Source organism: Lissotriton vulgaris, chromosome 1_1 (assembly GCF_964263255.1).
Source record: "Lissotriton vulgaris chromosome 1_1, aLisVul1.2, whole genome shotgun sequence".
In the NCBI taxonomy this organism is placed as follows: Eukaryota; Metazoa; Chordata; class Amphibia; order Caudata; family Salamandridae; genus Lissotriton; species Lissotriton vulgaris.
The window spans coordinates 156128113-156152489 of NC_141685.1; the positions used below are offsets into that span (position 1 = coordinate 156128113).

General features: G+C 49.0%; 1 long non-coding RNA gene across 1 annotated transcript in view; it reads left to right on the plus strand.

Moving 5' to 3' along the window:
- Positions 1 to 542: 542 nt before the first annotated feature.
- Positions 543 to 24377, plus strand: part of LOC147737927 (uncharacterized) — a 53987-nt gene continuing 30152 nt past the window's right edge. Inside the window, exons 1-2 of the long non-coding RNA XR_015304741.1 lie at positions 543 to 638; positions 11350 to 11400. This is a non-coding gene — a long non-coding RNA (uncharacterized LOC147737927). The remainder of the gene's footprint in view (positions 639 to 11349; positions 11401 to 24377) is intronic.

Consider the following 24377-nt stretch of genomic DNA (forward strand, 5'->3'; position numbering starts at 1 on the left):
AACTCAGCGATAGGAAGTGGTATGCTCGCTCCGCACATGCGCAGCTGAGAGACGCCATGTTTTATTTCGTGCGCGATGGCGGCTCGTGCAGCGGCGTGAGCGCGCGCGTCGCTTCGGGGGCAATAACACACCGGGACACACTCTTCACAGGCATCCGGGCCCCCAGCGTGCACCACCTCTCCCCCAGTCCCTGCAGCCTCCACTGAGCGGTGTTCAAGGAGAGGTGAGGCATTCTAATCCCAGTTACTGTACGCTTTGCGCATGCTAGAGACAGTGTCTGTTTTCAGCGCATGCGCAGTTGCACGGCGCTTGAGTAACTAATTTAAGCCTGGCTGCAGTTCTCTCCGTTTCTAAACTGCATTGGTACGCTTCCCTTTAGCGCATGCGCAGTGGTTAATCCCAGCCCCTCTTTAACACTCGCTCTACTGCGGAAGGCAGCGTCTGTCCTCCGCACATGCGGAGTTGCTGCTGGAGGCAGAGTCTCGAGCGCATGCGCAGCTGCAGGATCCTCTCGGCGGCTCTTGTCCCGCGCGTTGCTTGGTTGTTTGTGTTTCTGAGCCGGAGTCGCGCGGGGCCATCGGGGGCCCCTCAGTGCCAGGCCGTGGCTCCGCCTCTCACAGCGCGAGCGCACACGGAAGGTACGAAATAGCCTCGAGGCAGCGGTCGGAGAGCGTTAAGTAAAGTATAAGAACTGTAGTGGGGGCGGGGCTTGTGAATGGGAGGGGCGGGGTCTGTAGGTGTGGGGAGGCCACTGTGGTTTGGGGCGGGGCTTGTGAATGGGAGAGGCGGGGTCTGTAGGTGTGAGGAGGGGCCTGTGAATGTGGAGGGCGGATCAAAACAATAACTCCGCCCAGTCTGGGGGCAATGAGTGATTAGTTTCAGAGTGCACATGAATGCGCCTCTCTGCCGGGGGTGGGGCGGGGCCTGTGGGTGTGAATGCTCCTCCTCTGCTGGGGACGGGCCTGTGGTTGGGGCCGGGGCCTGTGGGTGTGAATGTTCCTCCTCTGGCGGGGGCGGGCCTGTGGGGGTGGGGCCTGTGGGTGTGAATGCCAGAATCCGGTCCAGGAAAGACATGGCTTGGCAGTTCGGGCTGGACTGTACCCATGAGGCACAGGGTCAGACTGATTTGCATATGGCCATGTCTGAACTGGGGTGGTGTGAAGTGCAAAAAAACGATGGATTTAGGCCCAGATCTCTCTCAACACCATTACCTAGTAATGAAAAAATGTGGGACCCCATTCTGGTCTTGAGTTTAACACCCCCGCGAGGGATGTTAGACCACTGCTAGCTGGAGCGTCTGCATGAAGGAACCTCGGCGCCTCTGGTCAGTGTGTCAGCTGGGAAGTCACAGTCTCCTCTAACTTACTATGGCAAGATGTGGTGTATTTATACCCCAAAGTATCTGGGGCTTCTTTCTCCTTGTGTGGTTTGTATGGGCCATTGTCGGACTGAGGAAGACGTAAGGGATGAACGTTGTACATAGATAATGTTCATACATAATATATGAGCCCATCTGAGATGTTATAGGAGGCCTTTGTTTAAGGAAACCCTCCTTCTGCACCAGAACTGAAACTAGACAAAGGTTCAATCCTAAGAGCCTGTAATTATGTAGTGTAGGGGGCTAATGTAGGTGAAGGATCATGCCAATATTAGGGCATCTAGGATCATGTGACTTCCAACAACCAAATGTGTGACACTTTGTCACTATCAAAATCAAGTTATGAAGAGGCACTTACCTCTCTCATATACATTTCATTTGTTTTATAGCGCCCCTCATACCAGTGTAGGGTGTCAGAGCACTATACATCATACACACATTATACAGAGACATTGAATCATAACTGTGTAAATCAGACTATAGGAAATGTTACATATGACGGTGAGGATTACAAGTTGTAGAAATCACGTCATCCATACTGGTAGGCAGCATATTTTAAGAGTGTTTGGTCTGGAGAAGCACAAACTCATGACTTAAAAAAAAGCGTACTACAGTGATTGACTTTACTAAAAAAAGAATGCACATCGAACCCTTTTTAGCAACATTAGGATAATAAAAGACTGGGGCGGAAAAGAATGTTCTAACCTGTAACACACAGTTTGAATGCAGGTACTTGAAGAGAGTTCATACCTAACTGTGCTCTATTAGGATTGTAACTCATGAACTGCAAGTAACAAAAGGACCTCTGTAATGAAAGCAGTAACTCATTGAGCTGGCCACATAACACTGAGTTAAGTGATCTGCATGGCACATTTTCTTTATAGCAGTCACATTACCCTTCTCTGCTACTTCATGATGAGGGAAAACTGCCACTAGACAAAACGCTGATCTCGCTCCAGCAGAAATATTATTCACAGGAGGCATCTTTACATTTTTATTGTTGCCTGAGAACTCTTGTACACACAATGAATTTGGCAGCAGGTGGTTTTAAACCCATGTTATTTCTGAATACACAGCACCTGGCCCTCCACTCCCCCAGATCAGTGCTAGGTGTTGTAGTGCACCAGACGTTACACAAGTACCAAACGGATCTATATGACAAAACCAGTAACTCATTGCTATAATCCTAAAATACAGTCATAGTTGCGATAAAAGCCTGATACGCATTCTTTGGAGCAGGATAATTAACCCTCAGAGCTACTAGCCATGCTGGTCAGTCATAACTGCCACTAGACAACAAAACTCTAACCTCTCCGGAGGAAAAATAGAATCACCAGCCGGATTATTTAACTTACATGTGTGTAATCCGCAGCGTGCGATGCAATGTCAACCCTGCTGCAGGAAGCCCTTCACACGGCCTTTGAGGCAAGGCCTGTCGGCTCAGGCTGCCAAGGGCTGGCGTTTTTAAATGTGCCCTTGAAAAGCAGGCGCGGGTTGCAGGTCCGAAGATGGCAGTGACTGGCAGTTCTGATTCCAAATACAACAGTCACTTTGTGCGCCTTGCAGAAAAGGGTATGTGGAGCTCGCACTCGGCCCCTGTAGGGCTTGGCTTCCCCCATGCGGGATATCACTTATCTTCTGTGGTGCTGGCACTCTTGATCTGGGGCACACGCACTAATGATCTGTGGGGCTCGCCTTGAGCCTCTGCTGGACTGGCACTCATGATTTACCGAACTTGCACTCAACTACTGTTGGAACCAGCGGATGTACTGGAGAGTAAGTGTAGGTGTGAATGGCTACATTGGTGGGTGAGCGGATGTGTGAGTGCTTACGCCCCATTAGTGCACCCCCTGCAGTCATTCCCACAATCTTTATTCACGCCCGTACCTCCCAATCGGTCTTCATTTATCTTTTCTCTCTACCTCACCAATCACAACATTCATGCTCATCTCTTTACCTCGCTTCTCCGTTTCCCTTTCTCTCTATCTCTGTCTCACCTGTCTACTACATTCTGCCTGTCTCTCTCGGTCTCACTCACATACCTTTCTATCCCATCTCTCCTTATTTTATCTCATCTCTTCTACCTCACTCCTCTTTACCTCCCGTTTACCCTCTTTCTACATCTCTATGCACCTCGCGTACAAAACCAGCCCTGCTTTAACTCACCTATGTCTACCTCAACACTCACAATACACTTATCAATGCCACCTCAGTCTACTTGTTGTGCCTTTGTGCCCTCTGTTAGACTCGGTTTTTGTGCCTTTCTGCCCTCTGTTACACTCGTTTTTTGTGCCCTTCTGCCCCCTGTTAGGCTCGTTTTTTGTGCCCTTCTGCCCCCTGTTAGACTCGTTTTTTGTGCCTTTCTGCCCCCTGTTAAACTCGTTTTTTGTGCCCTTCTGCCCTCTGTTAGACTCGTTTTTTGTGCCTTTCTGCCCCCTGTTAGACTCGTTTTTTGTGCCCTTCTGCCCTCTGTTAGACTCGTTTTTCCCTTTTTTTCTGCCCTCTGTTAGACTCGTTTTTTGTGCCTTTATGCACCCTGCATCACCACATCATCACTCAGCGCTACCCCAGCATCACTCAGAGCTACCCCAGCATCACTCGGCACCACCACATTATCACTCAGCACCACCACATTATCACTCAGTGCCACCCCAGCATCACTCAGTGCCACCCCAGCATCACTCAGTGCCACCCCAGCATCACTCAGTGCCACCCCAGCATCACTCAGCGCCACCCCAGCATCACTCAGCACCACCCCAGCATCACTCAGCATCACCCCAGCATCACTTAGCGCCACTCCAGCATCACTCAGCGCCACCCCAGCATCACTCAGCGCCACCACATTATCACTCAGCACCACCACATTCACTGAGCGCCACCACAGCATCACTCAGCACTACCACAGCACCACTCAGCGCCACCACAGCACCACGCACCACTCAGCATCACCACAGCACCACTCAGCGCAACCACAGCATCACTCAGCACCACCACATTATCACTCAGCACCACCACATTATCACTCAGCACCACCACAGCACCACTCAGCGCCACCACAGCATCACTCAGCACCACCACATTATCACTCAGCACCACCACAGCACCACTCAGCACCACCACAGCACCACTCAGCACCACCACAACACCACTCAGCACTACCACAGAACCAATCAGCACCACCACATTATCACTCAGCACCACCACATTATCACTCAGCACCACCACAGCACCACTCAGCGCCACCCCAGCATCACTCAGCACCACCACATTATCACTCAGCACCACCACATTATCACTCAGCGCCACCACATCATCACTCAGCACTACCACAGCACCTCTCAGCACCACCACAGCACCACTCAGCGCCACCACAGCACCACTCAGCATCACCACAGCACCACTCAGCATCACCACAGCACCACTCAGCGCCACCCCAGCATCACTCAGCGCCACCACATTATCACTCAGCACCACCACATTATCACTCAGCACCACCACAGCACCACTCAGCACCACCACAGCACCAATCAGCACCACCACATTATCACTCAGCACCACCACATTATCACTCAGCACCACCACAGCACCACTCAGCGTCACCACAGCACCACCACAGCACTACTCAGCACCACCACATTATCACTCAGCACCACCACAGCATCACTCAGCGCCACCCCAGCATCACTCAGCACCACCACATTATCACTCAGCACCACCACATTATCACTCAGCACCACCACATTATCACTCAGCACCACCACATTATCACTCAGCATCACCATATTATCACTCAGCACCACTCAGCACCACCACAGCGCCACCACAGCACCACCCAGCGTCACCCCAGCATCACTCAGCACCACCCCAGCATCACTCAGCATCACTCAGCACCACCACATTATGACTCAGCATCACCGCAGCACCACTCAGCGCAACCACAGCATCACTCAGCGCCACCCCAGCATCACTCAGCGCCACCCCAGCATCACTCAGCGCCACCCCAGCATCACTCAGCGCCACCCCAGCATCACTCAGCACCACCACATTCACTCAGCACCACCACAGCATCACTCAGCACTACCACAGCACCACTCAACGCCACCCCAGCATCACTCAGCGCCACCCCAGCATCACTCAGCGCCACCCCAGCATCACTCAGCGCCACCCCAGCATCACTCAGCGCCGCCCCAGCATCACTCAGCGCCACCACATTATCACTCAGCACCACCACATTCACTCAGCGCTACCACAGCATCACTCAGCACTACCACAGCACCACTCAGCGCCACCACAGCACCACTCAGCATCACCACAGCACCACTCAGCATCACCACAGCACCACTCAGCGAAACTACAGCATCACTCAGCACCACCACATTATCACTCAGCACCACCACATTATCACTCAGCACCACCACAGCACCACTCAGCGCCACCACAGCATCACTCAGCACCACCACAGCACTACTCAGCACCACCACATTATCACTCAGCACCACCACAGCACCACTCAGCACCACCACAGCACCACTCAGCACCACCACAGCACCACTCAGCACCACCACAGCACCAATCAGCACCACCACATTATCACTCAGCACCACCACATTATCACTCGGCACCACCACAGCACCACTCAGCGCCACCCCAGCATCACTCAGCACCACCACATTATCACTCAGCACCACCACATTATCACTCAGCGCCACCACATCATCACTCAGCACTACCACAGCACCTCTCAGCACCACCACAGCACCACTCAGCGCCACCACAGCACCACTCAGCATCACCACAGCACCACTCAGCGCCACCCCAGCATCAATCAGCGCCACCACATTATCACTCAGCACCACCACATTATCACTCAGCACCACCACAGCACCACTCAGCACCACCACAGCACCACTCAGCACCACCACAGCACCAATCAGCACCACCACATTATCACTCAGCACCACCACATTATCACTCAGCACCACCACAGCACCACTCAGCGTCACCACAGCATCACTCAGCACCACCACAGCACTACTCAGCACCACCACATTATCACTCAGCACCACCACAGCAACACTCAGCACCACCACAGCATCACTCAGCGCCACCCCAGCATCACTCAGCACCACCACATTATCACTCAGCACCACCACATTATCACTCAGCACCACCACATTATCACTCAGCACCACCACATTATCACTCAGCATCACCATATTATCACTCAGCACCACTCAGCACCACCACAGCGCCACCACAGCACCACCCAGCGTCACCCCAGCATCACTCAGCACCACCCCAGCATCACTCAGCATCACTCAGCACCACCACATTATGACTCAGCATCACCGCAGCACCACTCAGCGCCACCCCAGCATCACTCAGCGCCACCCCAGCATCACTCAGCGCCACCCCAGCATCACTCAGCGCCACCCCAGCATCACTCAGCGCCACCACATTATCACTCAGCACCACCACATTCACTCAGCACCACAACAGCATCACTCAGCACTACCACAGCACCACTCAGCGCCACCCCAGCATCACTCAGCGCCACCCCAGCATCACTCAGCACCACCCCAGCATCACTCAGCGCCACCCCAGCATCACTCAGCGCCACCCCAGCATCACTCAGCACCACCCCAGCATCACTCAGCACCACCCCAGCATCACTCAGCGCCACCCCAGCATCACTCAGCGCCGCCCCAGCATCACTCAGCGCCACCACATTATCACTCAGCACCACCACATTCACTCAGCGCTACCACAGCATCACTCAGCACTACCACAGCACCACTCAGCGCCACCACAGCACCACTCAGCATCACCACAGCACCACTCAGCGAAACTACAGCATCACTCAGCACCACCACATTATCACTCAGCACCACCACATTATCACTCAGCACCACCACAGCACCACTCAGCGCCACCAAAGCATCACTCAGCACCACCACAGCACTACTCAGCACCACCACAGCACTACTCAGCACCACCACATTATCACTCAGCACCACCACAGCACCACTCAGCACCACCACAGCACCACTCAGCACCACCACAGCACCACTCAGCACCACCACAGCACCAATCAGCACCACCACATTATCACTCAGCACCACCACATTATCACTCGGCACCACCACAGCACCACTCAGCGCCACCCCAGCATCACTCAGCACCACCACATTATCACTCAGCACCACCACATTATCACTCAGCGCCACCACATCATCACTCAGCACTACCACAGCACCTCTCAGCACCACCACAGCACCACTCAGCGCCACCACAGCACCACTCAGCATCACCACAGCACCACTCAGCATCACCACAGCACCACTCAGCGCCACCCCAGCATCAATCAGCGCCACCACATTATCACTCAGCACCACCACATTATCACTCAGCACCACCACAGCACCACTCAGCACCACCACAGCACCACTCAGCACCACCACAGCACCAATCAGCACCACCACATTATCACTCAGCACCACCACATTATCACTCAGCACCACCACAGCACCACTCAGCGTCACCACAGCATCACTCAGCACCACCACAGCACTACTCGGCACCACCACATTATCACTCAGCACCACCACAGCAACACTCAGCACCACCACAGCATCACTCAGCGCCACCCCAGCATCACTCAGCACCACCACATTATCACTCAGCACCACCACATTATCACTCAGCACCACCACATTATCACTCAGCACCACCACATTATCACTCAGCACCACCACAGCACCACTCAGCACCACCATAGCGCCACCACAGCACCACCCAGCGTCACCCCAGCATCACTCAGCACCACCCCAGCATCACTCAGCATCACTCAGCACCACCACATTATGACTCAGCATCACCGCAGCACCACTCAGCGCAACCACAGCATCACTCAGCACCACCACATTATCACTCAGCACCACTACATCACCACTCAGCACCACCACAGCACCACTCAGCACCACCACAGCACCAATCTGCACCACCACAGCACCACTCAGCGCCACCATAGCATCACTCAGCGCCACCATAGCACTACTCAGCACCACCACATTATCACTCAGCACCACCCCAGCATCACTCAGCGCCACCCCAGCATCACTCAGCGCCACCACATTATCACTCAGCACCACCACATTATCACTCAGCACCACCACATTATCACTCAGCACCACCACAGCAGCACTCAGCACCACCACAGCACCACCACAGCACCACTCAGCAGCACCACAGCACCACTCAGCACCACCACAGCTTCACTCAGCGCCACCACAGCACCACCCAGCGCCACCCCAGCATCACTCAGCACCACCACATTATCACTCAGCACCACCATATTATCACTCAGCACCACCATATTATCACTCAGCACCACCACAGCACCACTCAGCGCTACCCCAGCATCACTCAGCACCACCACATTATCACTCAGCACCACCACTATATCACTTAGCACCACAACAGCACCACTCAGCACCACCACATTATCACTCAGCACCACCACAGCACCACCACAGCACCACTCAGCACCACCACAGCACCACTCAGTACCACAGCACCACCACAGCACCACTCAGCACCACTACAGCACCACCACAGCGCAACCCCAGGTTATAGGTGTCACATTTGCAAAAGTTATAACTATTGGCATTGTAAATGACAAAGCTATTAATTTAGCTATTTTCAAAACCAACACATAAATAAAAAAAATGGTCATTTACAAGACCAATAGCTCAAACTTTCCTAATGCGAGACCTATTGCATTGCAAATGCTTGTTTTATTTTTATTGTTTTGCATTTTGACTTTTACTGTTTTGGTTTCTGCATAAATATTTTACATACTGCCCTAAGTTAAGCCTGCCTGTTCCGTGCCTTAGGTACCAGAGCGTTGACTCCAGGTTACTTTTAATGGCGTTGAGAATTCACTCTGACAGGGGTTGTGATTTTTCCTCTTTCACCACTAATAATAATTCAATTTCTTGCAGAAACTAGCAGAGAGTTTTTAGAAATTATCTGCAAATAGGCAGTTGATAACCTACCAGGGTTGAAGCACTTGGACTATGGGACGAGTATAGTTCCGGAACAGAACCTCTAAAAAATTCAGTTTAGAGATGAACCAAGCATCACGCTTGAACGTCACAACTTTTTAAAACACGGTAGTCAGGGAAGTGTGATGAATATATTGCAGCTCTTTGCATTTTGACAGCCCCAAGCAAATTTGAGAACAGAGTGGATGTATCTAGCAGAGACGAGTCTGTGTTTAACTGTTTCTCTAAGAAGTTATAGGAGAGATTACTGAGATGCAGGAACCCAACTCTCCCTGAGAGGTGAATATTCCTAAAAGCACAGAGCGCTCCCCGCTTTCATCTAAGACACTAACCTCTGAGGAGGGCGCATCACCAGTGAGTCGCATTCTGCTCTGGGTTGTTCTGTGAACTCCAGAGACAGAACAAATGGGAATTGGGCTGAGAAAGCTCATTATGGCAGTTGTTACAGGTGTGGGTTTAAGGCACACGTGGGAAGTAATGGGAAATGCCCGGATCAAGGACAGTGGTGCAGTGTTGGGGCATTTTCAAGCAGTATGAGTGTATGCACTACTGTAAAAGTCGGCACAATTGATGTTCATGAGGAAGAATATCTCCAGAGGGAATAACTTAGTTTTAGAAATTGATTCCATAGTTCGTTCCACCTTCATGCGACAGGTAATGTGTCCTTGTGTATGGTTCATGCTGGTACAATGCTGTTAAATGGAATGGCGGATTCAGGACTACTCATCAAGATTTTGTGTGATGTAGCCTTTGATAAAACTAGAGATGAGAGAAACAGCTGACCAGCTCCAATATAAATCCCAAAGCCTTAGGTGAGCAGGATATCGATTTATACTGAATTACTTTGTTAGTCCGCTGGAATGATTGGGTTAAAAGATTACTTCAAAAATGTATGTAACTATCAATGGAAGGTAAGGGATGGGATGGCAGAATCAGACTAAGTTGATTTCGCTATGAGGCCGGGTCCTGATAATGCAGTGGTGTTGAGTGACATGCTGGTATCTAATGTAGATTTTGATGCCAATGACATTAAGAATACTTTACTACATTCGCCTGATGTTTACCGAGTGGGAGCCATGAATGGGTTGAGCATTGTATCAAACTTAAAACTCGGGCAGTACCTCTCATTCATAGAGTGCGCTCTGTTTTTCTGAGGGTACGGAGTGAGCTTACTGCCCTTTTACATGATTTATGATGTCACCAATTCCTCTGAATGATTTCACCATTTCTTATTGTCCAGAAGAGATCTGGGGGCATGCATCTTTTGAAGTTCACAGACCACAGCCCTTTGGTTTGAATCCATCCTTAATGGTGTCAGTAAGGCCCCTGTAAGGCTGCTATGGCTGTTTTTAAAATTACAACTTTGACATCAAATTAGTGCACAGAGACAGACACTACAGGGTTGGCTGCTTATCTAGAAAGCCATTTTTGGGTAGTTTGGGTGATGAGAATTTGGATGTTCATGAATGTTTGTGGTAGCGGTGTTAGACGCTGTCCAGGATGCTGCTTGTGCTGACCCAGGAGTGGTGCCAGTTAACAAGGACTTCACAGATGGTCTCCCCTGGGACTGGTGCTTAAGTGCTGAGGTGTTTGGGTGTTCTCAAGTCGCGGCAGAGCTAACTGTGGCTCTGGGTATGGTTATGAGACCCGATTCTTTTGTTCTGCTTGGCAAGCCGAGACCGTGCTTGTTGAATATTCACCCAATGTGAGTGGTGAGATCCACATTGTTGGTCTGCCTGAAGTTATGATGTTCCTGACAGTAGCATGTCTGCTAAAAGCGATGGCGTGCCTGGTGGAACTATAAAGCCAAATAAGAGAAAGTTATCTTATGACACCACAGTCTTCGTGACTGAGACCAGTAACACTGAAGACTCTGAGACTCACTGCAGTAATTTCTCCTTTCAGAGCGTTATTGCTGCAGATGGAGTGAAGCCTAGATGTAAGCACATTACTAAGGTACCAACAAAGTTTAATATTTTTCAATCGTATTAACTGTTTCTCTTTTGCATCATTTGGAAATGCATTTTCTAGTTTTGTTGCTTTTTGGTTAGTTTTTTATTGTAGGCTGTTACCTTTGGTTTAAAGGGAAATATGTTGTAGTGTGTGACATTAATGCTGCAGTTTCTATTTCATTACCATCATTTGCTTATCCAGGAAAATCTCCAGGGTGTAGGAGGTTTACCGTTCCAGAGTTCTTTCTTCCGCATCTGGGCAGTTGTCGCTCTGTGGCGATCTGTGGTCCTGTTTCTCTGCTCTTCTTGTAGTAGCTCCTATCAGAGCTTCATCTTCCCGCCAACGATAATAAGATGCCAGGCATCACCCAGCACACAACACAGCCTATGATGAGCTACGTCTATCTGCTCGGTGCAGGTAAAGCGCAGATAAAGTTCTCCGAACCCATCTGGCTGTGAATGTAACCTATGGGCTTAATATAATGTAGGTACATTTATATAGCGCACTATCACCCAAAGGGTATCCTGGCGCTTAGAGTTACCAATCAGCTATTGCGAATACTACCCACAACAGTAGGGAGCGAATCTCTAGGAAACAGCCTCATTTTCAGTGCTTTTCTGAAACTTGACAGGTTATTTATTAGTCTCAGCTCCAAAGGAAGGGCATTCCAAAGTGTGGATGCTGTGAATGAGAAGTATCTACCACCCATACGGACCCTAGTCACACAGGGAGCACAAATCAGATTAGCTGAGGAGGAACGCAGACATCTGACAGGAGCGTACCATGTGAATTTCCTTTCTAAGCTAAGAGGGAGACAAGAGATGGGCATGCGCAGCCTAGCGGAATCGGATCAGATCAGGTCACGCGCGCGTTCACCATCTCCTGTCTCCCTTTTAGCTCCTTGTAAGCAGACACACACGAGCGCACACACACACGAGCGCACATGCACGCACACATAGAGACACCCCCGCGCCGCGCACACACACACACACACAAGCGCACAGAGACACACACCCTCCCTCCCCCCTACAACTAAGCACCACTCCGCACACACAGACATGCGCACACACACATTCCCCCCCCCCCCTACTCACCGGGCTCTTTCCACGTGTCCTTCTCCCTCTGCAGTGGATCAGTCTCGGCATCTGGCTCCGTGTCTTCTCCGGCGACCCTCAGCTTGCGTGCATGCTCACGGCGACGTCGTCTCGTGCGCTCCCACTGTGGTATCGGGTTCTCCAGGCCTACATACTCCGCAGAATACCCTCTACACCATAAGAACTGTTGGCACGGAAACTAGAAAATGCAAAAGACAAGTTTATTAAGACCCCATGGGGTGGTGGTACATTCCTACAGCACCCTTCGGTAATGCAAGAAGTATCACACCGAACATCGGTGCAAGTCCTTCTTTTATACAGTTTTACAGCAATAAAACATAGGCGGGACACAGTTACAGAGTTTTAGGTACATATATGGTCATTTTTGGAACACAGCCAACTCGTGGGAGGAGCTACAACACCGCTGGTCAGTTTGGCGGAACATTCCTAAGTGATGACTGCTCAATCTAAACTGCGCATGTGTGAGCTTGACCATTACTAAAAATAGCCTGTTGCTGGGCAAACTCGAGTGGTCAGTGGTACAGAGGAAGGACAAAAGGGCATGCTGACCATGAGGCAACAAATTCTCTAAAATGGCCGCCGATACATACAAAATGGCGTCTGACAACTATAGTCCAGATAAGGGAAAGGTACGTGTAGCAAAGCTTAACGCTAACTCGATCACCGTCAAATTACGACAGACGACCCTTTTAGCGTTTAGCTGAAGCTACCTGATAGTGGACGCAATCGGGGTACTCATCTTCAATATCAATAGACATGATTTGTGCTACTTCTTTATGAATCATTTGTTCATGTTTAGCAAAAGCTCGTTTGGATGGAATACAAGCAGAAAGGCACATAGAGCATAATACAGGGCCACACTGGATACAGAGGCATAAAAAGAATAATATCCCAATTATTACACATACAATCGTCAGTAACTTCCAACCCCAGGTACTAAGTATTGACCAAAACCACCCCGAAAATGTCCATGTACCATTATCAGGATGTATCTCAGCAGCAATTTTATGTAATTTGGATATTGCATCGTACACAGAAGGTGAATTATCTGGCACATATACACAACAGCTACTTCCGATAATGCGGCATGCTCCTCCACGATCAGCTAATACTACATCTAATACCATCCGGTTTTGGAGCGTTACAATTCTAGTAATTTGAAGTTCTTCAGTTAAGTTTCCTAGAGCAAAAGCAGTATCATTAGCAACAGCTTCTACAACACGAGTTAACCGTCTTATTTTTCGACTATTTAGAGCAGCCCCAACAAAAGAAAACAGGCCCAAATTAAAATCGACATATTGTTGCAACGCAGTGTCCGTTTGGTCAATGTCTTCAAGGACTAATGCTCTCTTTGCCCTATTCAATATGAAGTCGTGATAAAGGATGTAATTGTTATGATACATAGGTGGGGCAATAAACACAGGGGGTAATACAAAAGATATATAACATGTTCCTAACCATCCCATAGGGAGACTATGATAGCCTTTATTTCTACATATAAAATACGTATTTCGGGAGGCCACAAATGAAATGCCATTTGGAGTATCGAAGGTAAGAGTGGTGTTACATTCACTTCTGCCAACTGGGATTGTATCTTTATTACGAACACAGAGATCAGCTTTAGTATCAATAACAGTAATTACATGTGAACTGGACATATTAACACTCCGTTGATTATTATAAACTCGTGGTGCTGACACGTTGTCGAGGCGGTACTCCTCCCATTCAAACTTAGTTCTTTCAGCTTGCGGATAACCATCTCGATCATGGTAGCATATCTTGTTGAGTCGAAAGAGCAGCCCCCCTTTCGTTGGCCATCGCAAAGTGAATAGGAGTGTATACCAGGCATTACAGGAACCATTATGGGAAAACGGGAGTGGGATAAGCGGTGTGCCTCCTTTCTTTTGATGCCCTGGCAACAACCCACATACCCAGCAGTTCGAAGTGTTAGTCATATTATGGGTGTGATGCAGAATCTGAATAAAACTATTGTTCAAATAAGTCTGTCGGTGCCGTTCTTCATGATAGGGCAGAGTAAAATGGAAATGTTCAGGTGGAATCGGGGTAGTTGGCAACAAATGTTCTCGTACCGGCACCACAAGTTCTACTACCCAAGCTATCACAGCTATTACAACAATTGTCAGAACAAATAGCACTGCGCCAAGAACTCGCTTGTCTCGTACTGCAGAAGATGCCATTGTTCAAAGTTCAAAATGTCTCAAAAACACAACTAACAAATAAAAATATGAGTGCTGAGCTCTGAGGTAATTAAACCCACAATGGTGGCTGGGCCCAATGGGAGAGAGGGTAGGCTGGGCCACACTAACGCGAATCAAAAGGATTGCCTATGCCTCCAATTTTATAAATTTGAACACTGAATGATTGAGGATAAACAATAAATTTATTAGTTTATCCCGACAAAACTTTTTGTCACTGAATCAATACTTTAGTTGAACAATTTTCATTATACAAAAACAGACAAAGAATTACCATCAACTTCATTTCTAGCCATACGTATTTCAAAAAAACGTATGTGCATATTTACAGTGAAAAGGTTTAAATCAAGAACATTGCATTTAATCATACGTGCATGGACACAATAAATCAGAAGTGAAATGAAAAAAACAGGTAAACAATTCACAGTTAAAGATCATAAATGCAACAAAGTGAGAGAGCGGGAGTGAATATTTTTTCAAAGGATCAACTCCCTGCTCATGAACTAAATTCGTTTTTATCTAATGATCAAAAAAGCCCATTTTATACATGACTGACACAAGCCATTAATGTCAAGTCAAATGCTGACGCGTTTCAAATCCTGTTGCGTTATTTGCAGGATTCTCATCAGGGCGGTGATTCTAGTCCATGGGAACTGTTTACAAAAAAATGAATGAAAAAAGTTTGATTAACAAACTTCATACTCTCGCCATTTCTATTTATTAGAGCTAAACCCGCATGAAAATGCGGCATACCTTGTCAATATTAGCCCCAAGTGGCTTCTGTTTGGCAATATCGTCTATAGCAGGCGGGTCTGGGCTGCAACAAAGCGAGACTGGTGTCACCAATTCGTAGTGCCGAGATAAATGCTAACAGGTAGCGAAGCGGTAAGATTTAAAATTTACCTTTAGTCTTCAAAACCTGGGGGCAGAAGTGCCGGTGATCGGAATTAATTTTCGATGTTGGCATGAATTTTACGCTGGGGGGACAAAATCAGAAAAAGGAGGCGTTTGGAATAAATCCAAAAATAGAAAGGACATGCACGGAGGCGGGCACACCTCACTGGGAACACTTACTTTTGGATGATTCAACACGGGCGGGAAGTCCTCACCGGTGTTGGGAAGGAACGCTGTCCGTTCTGTGAAACAAGGGAGAAAGGAGGCTAAACCAAAGTGTACTTCGTGGCGCTTTCATTAAAAGTTAATGGCTATGGCTCCGTGAACTGTGAAAGGGGGTCGAGTTCTTACCATAAATCGCCGCGGAGGGCTCCGCTAATGCATACTACTTTCAACCGGCACACACAGAGTTTAGTTGTCCAAGGCACTGCCCGTGCTGACAACAATAAAAACATGTGATCCACTGTCAACCAATCAGGTTTGTGACAGATGCTAATGCATTATGGGAATTGTAGTCCACTACGGGCTTCAAGCCCGATTAATCTCGCTGAGAGTGTTAAGACCCTTATTCACACTATCGAATCGGAGTATAAGATATGCCTCCTTGCGAAGTAACATAGTTTCAACGTCTGGGTAGCGTTTGGAATCCAGCCACACAAGTGGTGTCCATTTAAAATCATTTTCAGTGTGGTGATTATTTACAAAGTGTTCCACCATTGGTGCAGTCATCACTTTTTTCTTTATCCGAGAACGATGTTGCGTTATTCTGGCATTAATGGCTTAATCTGCTTAGAAGCCATTGGACTGATTTACATCTAATCACTCGTGAGGAGTGAGTGCTTGTACTCTCCTATATCAAACTCTGCTTAGAAGCCATTGGACTGATCTACATCTAATCACTCGTGAGGAGTGAGTGCGTGTACTCTCCTATATCAAACTCTGCTTAGAAGCCATTGTACTGATCTACATCTAATCACTCTAGAGGAGTGAGTGCTTGTACTCTCCTATATCAAACTCTGCTTAGAAGCCATTGTACTGATCTACATCTAATCACTCGTGAGGAGTGAGTGCTTGTACTCTCCTATATCAAACTCTGCTTAGAATCCATTGTACTGATCTACATCTAATCACTTGTGAGGAGTGAGTGCGTGTACTCTCCTGTATCAAACTCTGCTTAGAAGCCATTGGACTGATTTACATCTAATCACTCGTGAGGTGTGAGTGCTTGTACTCTCCTATATCAAACTCTGCTTAGAAGCCATTGGACTGATTTACATCTAATCACTCGTGAGGTGTGAGTGCTTGTACTCTCCTATATCAAACTCTGCTTAGAAGCCATTGTACTGATTTACATCTAATCACTCGTGAGGTGTGAGTGCTTGTACTCTCCTATATTAAACTCTGCTTAGAAGCCATTGTACTGATTTACATCTAATCACGCTAGAGGAGTGAGTGCTTGTACTCTCCTATATCAAACTCTGCTTAGAAGCCATTGTACTGATCTACATCTAATCACTCGTGAGGAGTGAGTGCGTGTAATCACTCTAGAGGAGTGAGTGCTTGTTCTCTCCTATATCAAACTCTGCTTAGAAGCCATTGGACTGATCTAAATCTAATCACTCTAGAGGAGTGAGTGCTTGTTCTCTCCTACATCAAACTCTGCTTAGAAGCCATTGTACTGATCCACATCTAATCACTCGTGAGGAGTGAGTGCGTGTAATCACTCTAGAGGAGTGAGTGCTTGTACTCTCCTATATCAAACTCTGCTTAGAAGCCACTGTACGGATTTACATCTAATCACTCGTGAGGTGTGAGTGCTTGTACTCTCCTATATCAAACTCTGCTTAGAAGCCATTGTACTGATCTACATCTAATCACTTGTGAGGAGTGAGTGCGTGTACTCTCCTATATCAAACTCTGCTTAGAAGCCATTGTACTGATCTACATCTAATCACTTGTGAGGAGTGAGTGCGTGTACTCTCCTATATCAAACTCTGCTTAGAAGCCATTGGACTGATATACATCTAATCACTCTAGAGGAGTGAGTGCTTGTACTCTCCTATATCAAACTCTGCTTAGAAGCCACTGTACTGATTTACATCTAATCACTCTAGAGGAGTGAGTGATTGCACTCTCCTATATCAAACTCTGCTTAGAAGCCATTGTACTGATCTACATCTAATCACTCGTGAGGAGTGAGTGCTTGTACTCTCCTATATCAAACTCTGCTTAGAAGCCATTGGACTGATCTACATCTAATCACTCGTGAGGTGTGAGTGCTTGTACTATCCTATATTAATCTCTGCTTAGAAGCCATTGTACTGATTTACATCTAATCACTCGTGAGGAGTGAGTGCTTGTACTCTCCTATATCAAACTCTGCTTAGAAGCCATTGGACTGATCGACATCTAATCACTCGTGAGGAGTGATTGCTTGTACTGCCCAATTAAATGCACATCAGCCCTGCTGAAAACATCTTTACTGTTCTATAGCAAATCCCTGGTTAGAAGTGCTTGCACTGTCCCATTAACTGCACATAAGCCCATCTGAGAAGCGTTAGTACTGTTTTACATCACAGCCCTGCTGAGAAGTAATCGCACTATCTAATATAACAGTTCTGCGGGGAAGTGCATGCACTGTCCTATATCACTGTCCTGCTGAGGAGTGCTTGACCTGTCCTGTATCACAGTCCTGTCCTGCTGAGAAGTGATCGCACTGTCCTGTATCAGACCTGCTCTGAGATACCCTGACTCTGGGGGATTGATGCACGGGCTGACCAGATCCCAGCTGCCTGACCCTAAGATAGCAGCCATTGTGCCTAGGGATCATTGTGCCCAGCTACCTGAGACTTGCCGTGCTCTAAAATGGTGCCCAGACTTCAATTTATGACTGAGACCCCATCTGACCGTGGGGGCAATTTACTCTACCTTCTTAGGCCCCCAAGAGGTTTTTTAACTCCCACTGCTGATCTGACCCGCTTTCCAGTCCCCTGCACCCCTGCCCCCCTTCCCTCTTTCCTATCCTGGGGACTTGTTTCTTCTGTCTTGGACTTTTGCAAGTCTAACTATTGTAACCATGTTCCCTTAACCAAAGCACTCCTTCTCTCCTTGTTGGGGGGGATCCAACATTTATACCCTGGAGTCTCAGAGCCCCCTCTGTGAGAGTCCACAGCATCAAGGGAGCCACACACAGTGAATGTGTGGGAATGGCGCCCCTTGCCAAAGCACTCCCTCTATCCTTGTTGGGGAGGGATCCAGTATGTATACCATGGAGTCTCCGAGACCCCTCTGGGACAGTCCACAGTGTAAAGGGAGCTACACACAGCGGAGATGTGGGAATGACATCATTTCCACTGGGATCACAGCACACCGGTCGTTGGACACTGTTTTTCATCATCTCCCGGTTGTTTCTTTCACCCTCCCTCACCTCTTTCCCGCTTTCATTCTTTGTTTACCTCCCCTACTCCTATCCCCTCTCCCCTGAATCTCTCCCCTTACCTGCTTTTTACCTTACGTATATGTTTTTTAACACATGTAACTACGCTCCAGCAACTTGTAATTATGCTCTGAAACTGTGTAACTATGTAATCTGTAACTATGCTTGTAAACATGCTTGTCCTCATGTTAAGCGCTTTGATACCTCCGGATCTAGCCAGCGCTATATAAAACTTTTCAAATAAATAAAACAAATAGGTGGCTTTTAGCACATTTCTTAGCCCTGTGAGCCTTACATTCCACTGCTGGTTGCCTCTCAGTGGCAATGATGTGTGAATGCCCTCCCAAGCTGAGAAGCTGAAACTTTGTGTCCAGACTCGTACTTTTCCCCTGCAAGAACCCAGCTTCTTTGAGCAGATGCCAGATGAGCTGAGAAATACTTGAAAGCCACTGACACTTTTGTATTTATTTTATTATACTTTGTACTTTGCTTTTTTTTTCTTTCTGTAATGATGAATGAGACCAGTTTAGGGTGTGCGTAGTTCCTTTGTCAAAGGACATAGCATGTAGGTTATTTAACTTTATTCCTAAAAAGTGTTAACATATTAGAAAGAAAGTCTTCTTTTACTTAAAAATATAAGTGCATGGACATAGATTATTACAGGGGTTATTTTACTATTTGAATTAACGCTCTACCCCAGAAGAAACTTTTTAGTGTAAACCTTGACTCTTTGACCTCACCAGCCCCTGGATGTGAAAGGCCCAGGTAGGAGATACTTGGAAACCAGTGAACTCTCAGTACAATCCTGCTTCTGTGGTTTTTAGTTTCAGGTGCAGCTGCCATACTTGCCAGTAGGATTGCTTACTTGGCCATGATTTCCAAAGGCCCCAGAGAACTGGTCTTCCAGTGTTGCTTGGTGAAATATGTCTTCCAATTCCTTTGGAAGTGGAAACTAGAGGGAGACTTTGTGCTTGAACACTGCCTGCTCTTTCCTATCTTTACATATACATCTTTTTTTTGTCCTCTCATAAGCTCAGAAGAAGATTACCTCCACCAGATACCTGTCACAGACTGTCCGTTGGACATGGTCCAAACATCCTACACTTATCCATAATGAAATGAAATGAAATAAGGTATTTATAGAGCGCACGGTGGCCAAACGGCTTCCTGGCGCTGAGAGCTCTACTGAACAGAACAGACAGGGCCAAGGAAGTTAGCAGGGGTAGGCCTGAGCAAACAAGAATGTTTTGAGCGCTTTGCGTAAGTGTGAAAAGATGGGAATAGAACGCATGGAGAGAGGGAGGGAGTTCCAGAACCGGGGGGCAAGGACAGAGAATCTGGTTCCACCAGTGCGGGATTTACGAAAGCGGGGAACAGTGAGGAGGGCAGAAGTGGATGAGCGGAGGGTACGGGCAGGAGTGTGAGTGGAAATCAAAGAATTGATGAACGCCGGAGCAGAGCGATCAACAGCCCGGAAGACTAGGCACCCTAGTTTAAACAGGGATCTCTGTAGAACGGGGAGCCAATGGAGAGATTTGAGGACAGGAGTGATATGGTGAGTTTTGGGAAAAAAAAAAATAAGTCGGGCAGCCTGATTTTGGATTGCTTGGAGACGACGGGTTTCGTAGGCAGGGATACCCACGAACAAGCTGTTTCCATAATCAAGGCGGGAAGTGATGAGGGCCGAAATAATAATTTTGAGGGAATCAAGGGAAAAGAAACGGGAGATTTTACGAATCAGACGGTGGGAAAGAAAGCAAGAAGACACTACAGAACTGACCTGGCCGTGCATTGACAGGTCATGGCTGACCTTAATGCCCAGCGTTTTGACGGAAGGAACAGGGGTAGGAGGGGGACCAAAAATAGGGGGCCAGAAAGCAGAGGACCAGGGGCTGGATGAGCCACCAGTCAAGACAAGCTCAGTCTTATCTGGGTTGAGCTTGAGGTGATTGGCGCTCATCCACCCGGAAATGAAAACCAGAGTGGAGCGGAAAAAAGATAAGGAGTGAGAAGAGGAAGAAAGATCAAAGACGAGCTGGAGGTCATCTGCGTAATTGTACACAGAGACCCCCAGATCGAGAAGAGAAACAATAAGAGGGCGGATATAAAGATTGAAAAGAAGAGGGGAGAGAGAGGACCCTTGGGGAACCCCACAGGACACCGGGAGGGGGGAGGCAGAGAAACCGGAGAGGTGAACAGCTTGTGAGCGTCCTGTAAGAAAGGACGTGATCCAGGAGAGAGCGGAGCCCCGAATGCCCGCTGCGCTGACACGGTCAAGAAGGATGGTATGATCGACCGTGTCAAACGCAGCGGATAAATCCAGGAGAACCAGAGCTTGGGGGGAGTTGGTGTCGGCCTTGGCTTTCAACTCATCGAGAACCGCAAGCACCACTGACTCGGTCGAGTGGCCCGAGCGGAAGCCTGCTTGGTGGGAAGCGAGGAGATGGTTCTGCTCAATATAAGAGGAAAGACAGGAGGTGGCATAACTTTCGAGGATTTTGGCAAGATAGGGAAGAAGAGAAATAGGTCTGAAATTAGAAAGGAGGGAAGAATCAAGACCAGGTTTTTTGAGGATAGGAAAAACAATCGCAGATTTAAATGAAGAGGGGACCAAGCCAGTTGAGAGGGAAGCCTTAAGAAAGGAAAGGGGAGTAGTAGGACAAGAGGTAAAGAGAGTTCTCAGCACGCGGGCAGGGGCACAATCGGCTGGGGAGCCAGACTTGATTTTGGTAAGTAAGGCTAGAAAGGAATCCAAGGAAATAGGTGGGAAAGAATCAAAGGCAAAATTAGACACAGGGAGGGCAGGATGAGGGGGAGGGAAGGGAGTGGTAGGAATGTTGGATTTAATTTTAGCGATCTTCTCGATAAAGAAGTCATTTAAAGAAGAACAGAGGGCCTGGGAAGGGATACGCTTGGGGCAGACACGATCAGAGGTGGCCAAATTAGTGACCAAGGAAAAGATCTCTTTAGATTTATTAGCGGATAATGCTACCTGCTCAGAGAAATACTTGGTCTTAGACACAAGGATAGCTTTCTTATAATCATTAAGGAGACGTTTATATTTAATCTTGAGATCGGGGCAATAACTGTGGCGCCAAAGACGCTCAGAGCGTCTGAGTTCCAGTTTAAGGACCTTGAGCTCAGAGTTGAACCATCTATGGGCCTCGTGTGGGCGAATAGACTTGACTATTTTAAGAGGGGCAACTAGATCACAACCAGAAGATAACCAATTGCTGACTGCAACGGCCTGAAGATCGAGAGGAAGGCCGTTGAGGTCAGGAGGGGAGGATGCCAGGGAGAGGGAAAGGGAATTGAGGTCCACGCGGTTCCAGCTGCGTGCAAAGATGTTCTTGGGGCGAGAGGATTTGTGAAGGGAACCGAGGTTAATAGTGAAGGAAATAAGAGAGTGGTCAGACCAGGTGCAAGGAAGGATGCTAGGGGGAGAGACAATGTCCTGAGATGACCAGACTTGGTCCAATGTATGACCAAGATTATGGGTGGGGGCAGAAACATGAGACAGGAGAGGGTGGCCGTGAAGTCCTTGGACGCCAGGTCCTCCTTGGGATCACCAGGCCAGTAATTGAAGTCTCCCAGCAGGAGAACCGAGGAGTTGTTAACTACTAGAGTAGCAAGGAGTTCCTGCAGGGAGGCCACAAACAAAGGAATGCTCAGGGGGGTGGTACACAAGGACAACTCTCAGAGGGGCAGGAAGGTTAGTGGAACGGGCAACCAAAAAGTCCACTCCAGCTATGGAAGATTGAGGGAGAAGCTGGAATTGGAGACTGGCCCGAGCAATCATGGCTACACCCCCTCCGATCCTGACGTCAGGGCGATCAGCCCGGAGGGCGTAGTAGGAATCGGGGAGGATGGCCAGGATATCGGGGAGTGAAGCCTCCGAGAACCAAGTTTCTGTTAAAAACAGAATGTCAGGGGAATCGGAGGTAAGAAGGTTAAATAATTGCAGTTGATGCTTGCCTGCGGAGCGAGTGTTAAGGAGGCAGGCAGAGGCAATGTGAGAAGGAGAAGGTGTGGTGGTAGAAAGCATAGGATCCTGGGAAGGCAAGGAGGAATGGCCCGCGGGAAAGTGGCACGGGCAGGATGGGGGGCATAGATACCTAGGGAAGTGAGATGCTGCGTGAGGGAAAGGAGAAGGGGCACATCAGCAGAGCAGGAGAGAAGTTGCGCAGAGGAGTATGCGAGTAAAGAGGCAGGGGCTGTGGCCCCTGGTCCCGGCCCGTCGCGGACGGGCGCAGACGGGCTTAACTTAGGCACGCCTTCGTCGCACCCGCTGCGCTCGTCCGCTGCGCGGCCAGGATAGGAGAGCCATAATGTAGGCCGCCGGAAGTAGTAGGGGCGTGGCAGGGGGTGGAGGGACAGAGGAGCTGCCCCACCAACCACAGAGCAGCCCAAGATGGTGGCCACGCCCGTCCCCGCCCCAGTGACCTGCCCGTCAGAGGGGGGAGAGCGATCAGCGTGGGGCGCTCTGGCAGCGGGAGCCAAGGGGATGAAGTGGCGGCAAGGGGTGCGCGATGTCCAGAGCGCAGCCCCAGAGCAGGAAGAGGTAAAGTTATTAAAAAAGTATTTCCTATTTAAAACACAAAGTTGCGCCACACCAGGTAGCGTTGTTGCTCCCGGCGAAGCCTCGGGAGATCTGATCGTCAGTGAAAGCTGGGGCGGGACTCAACCAGTCCGGAAGAAATTGCCAGGGGGGGAGGGACAGAGGATCTGCCCCACCAACCACAGAGCAGCCCAAGATGGTGGCCACGCCCGTCCCCGCCCCAGTGACCTGCCCGTCAGAGGGGGGAGAACGATCAGCGTGGGGCGCTCTGGCACCGGGAGCCGAGGGGATGAAGTGGCGGCAAGGGGTGCGCGATGTCCAGAGCGCAGCCCCAGAGCAGGAAGAGGTAAAGTTATTAAAAAAGTCTTTCCTATTTAAAACACAAAGTTGCGCCACACCAGGTAGCGTTGTTGCTCCCGGCGAAGCCTCGGGAGATCTGATCGTCAGTAAAAGCTGGGGCGGGACTCAACCAGTCCGGAAGAAATTGCCAGGGGGGGAGGGACAGAGGAGCTGCCCCACCAACCACAGAGCAGCCCGAGATGGTGGCCACGCCCGTCCCCGCCCCAGTGACCTGCCCTTCAGAGGGGGGAGAACGATCAGCGTGGGGCGCTCTGGCAGCGGGAGCCAAGGGGATGAAGTGGCGGCAAGGGGTGCGCGATGTCCAGAGCGCAGCCCCAGAGCAGGAAGAGGTAAAGTTATTAAAAAAGTCTTTCCTATTTAAAACACAAAGTTGCGCCACACCAGGTAGCGTTGTTGCTCCC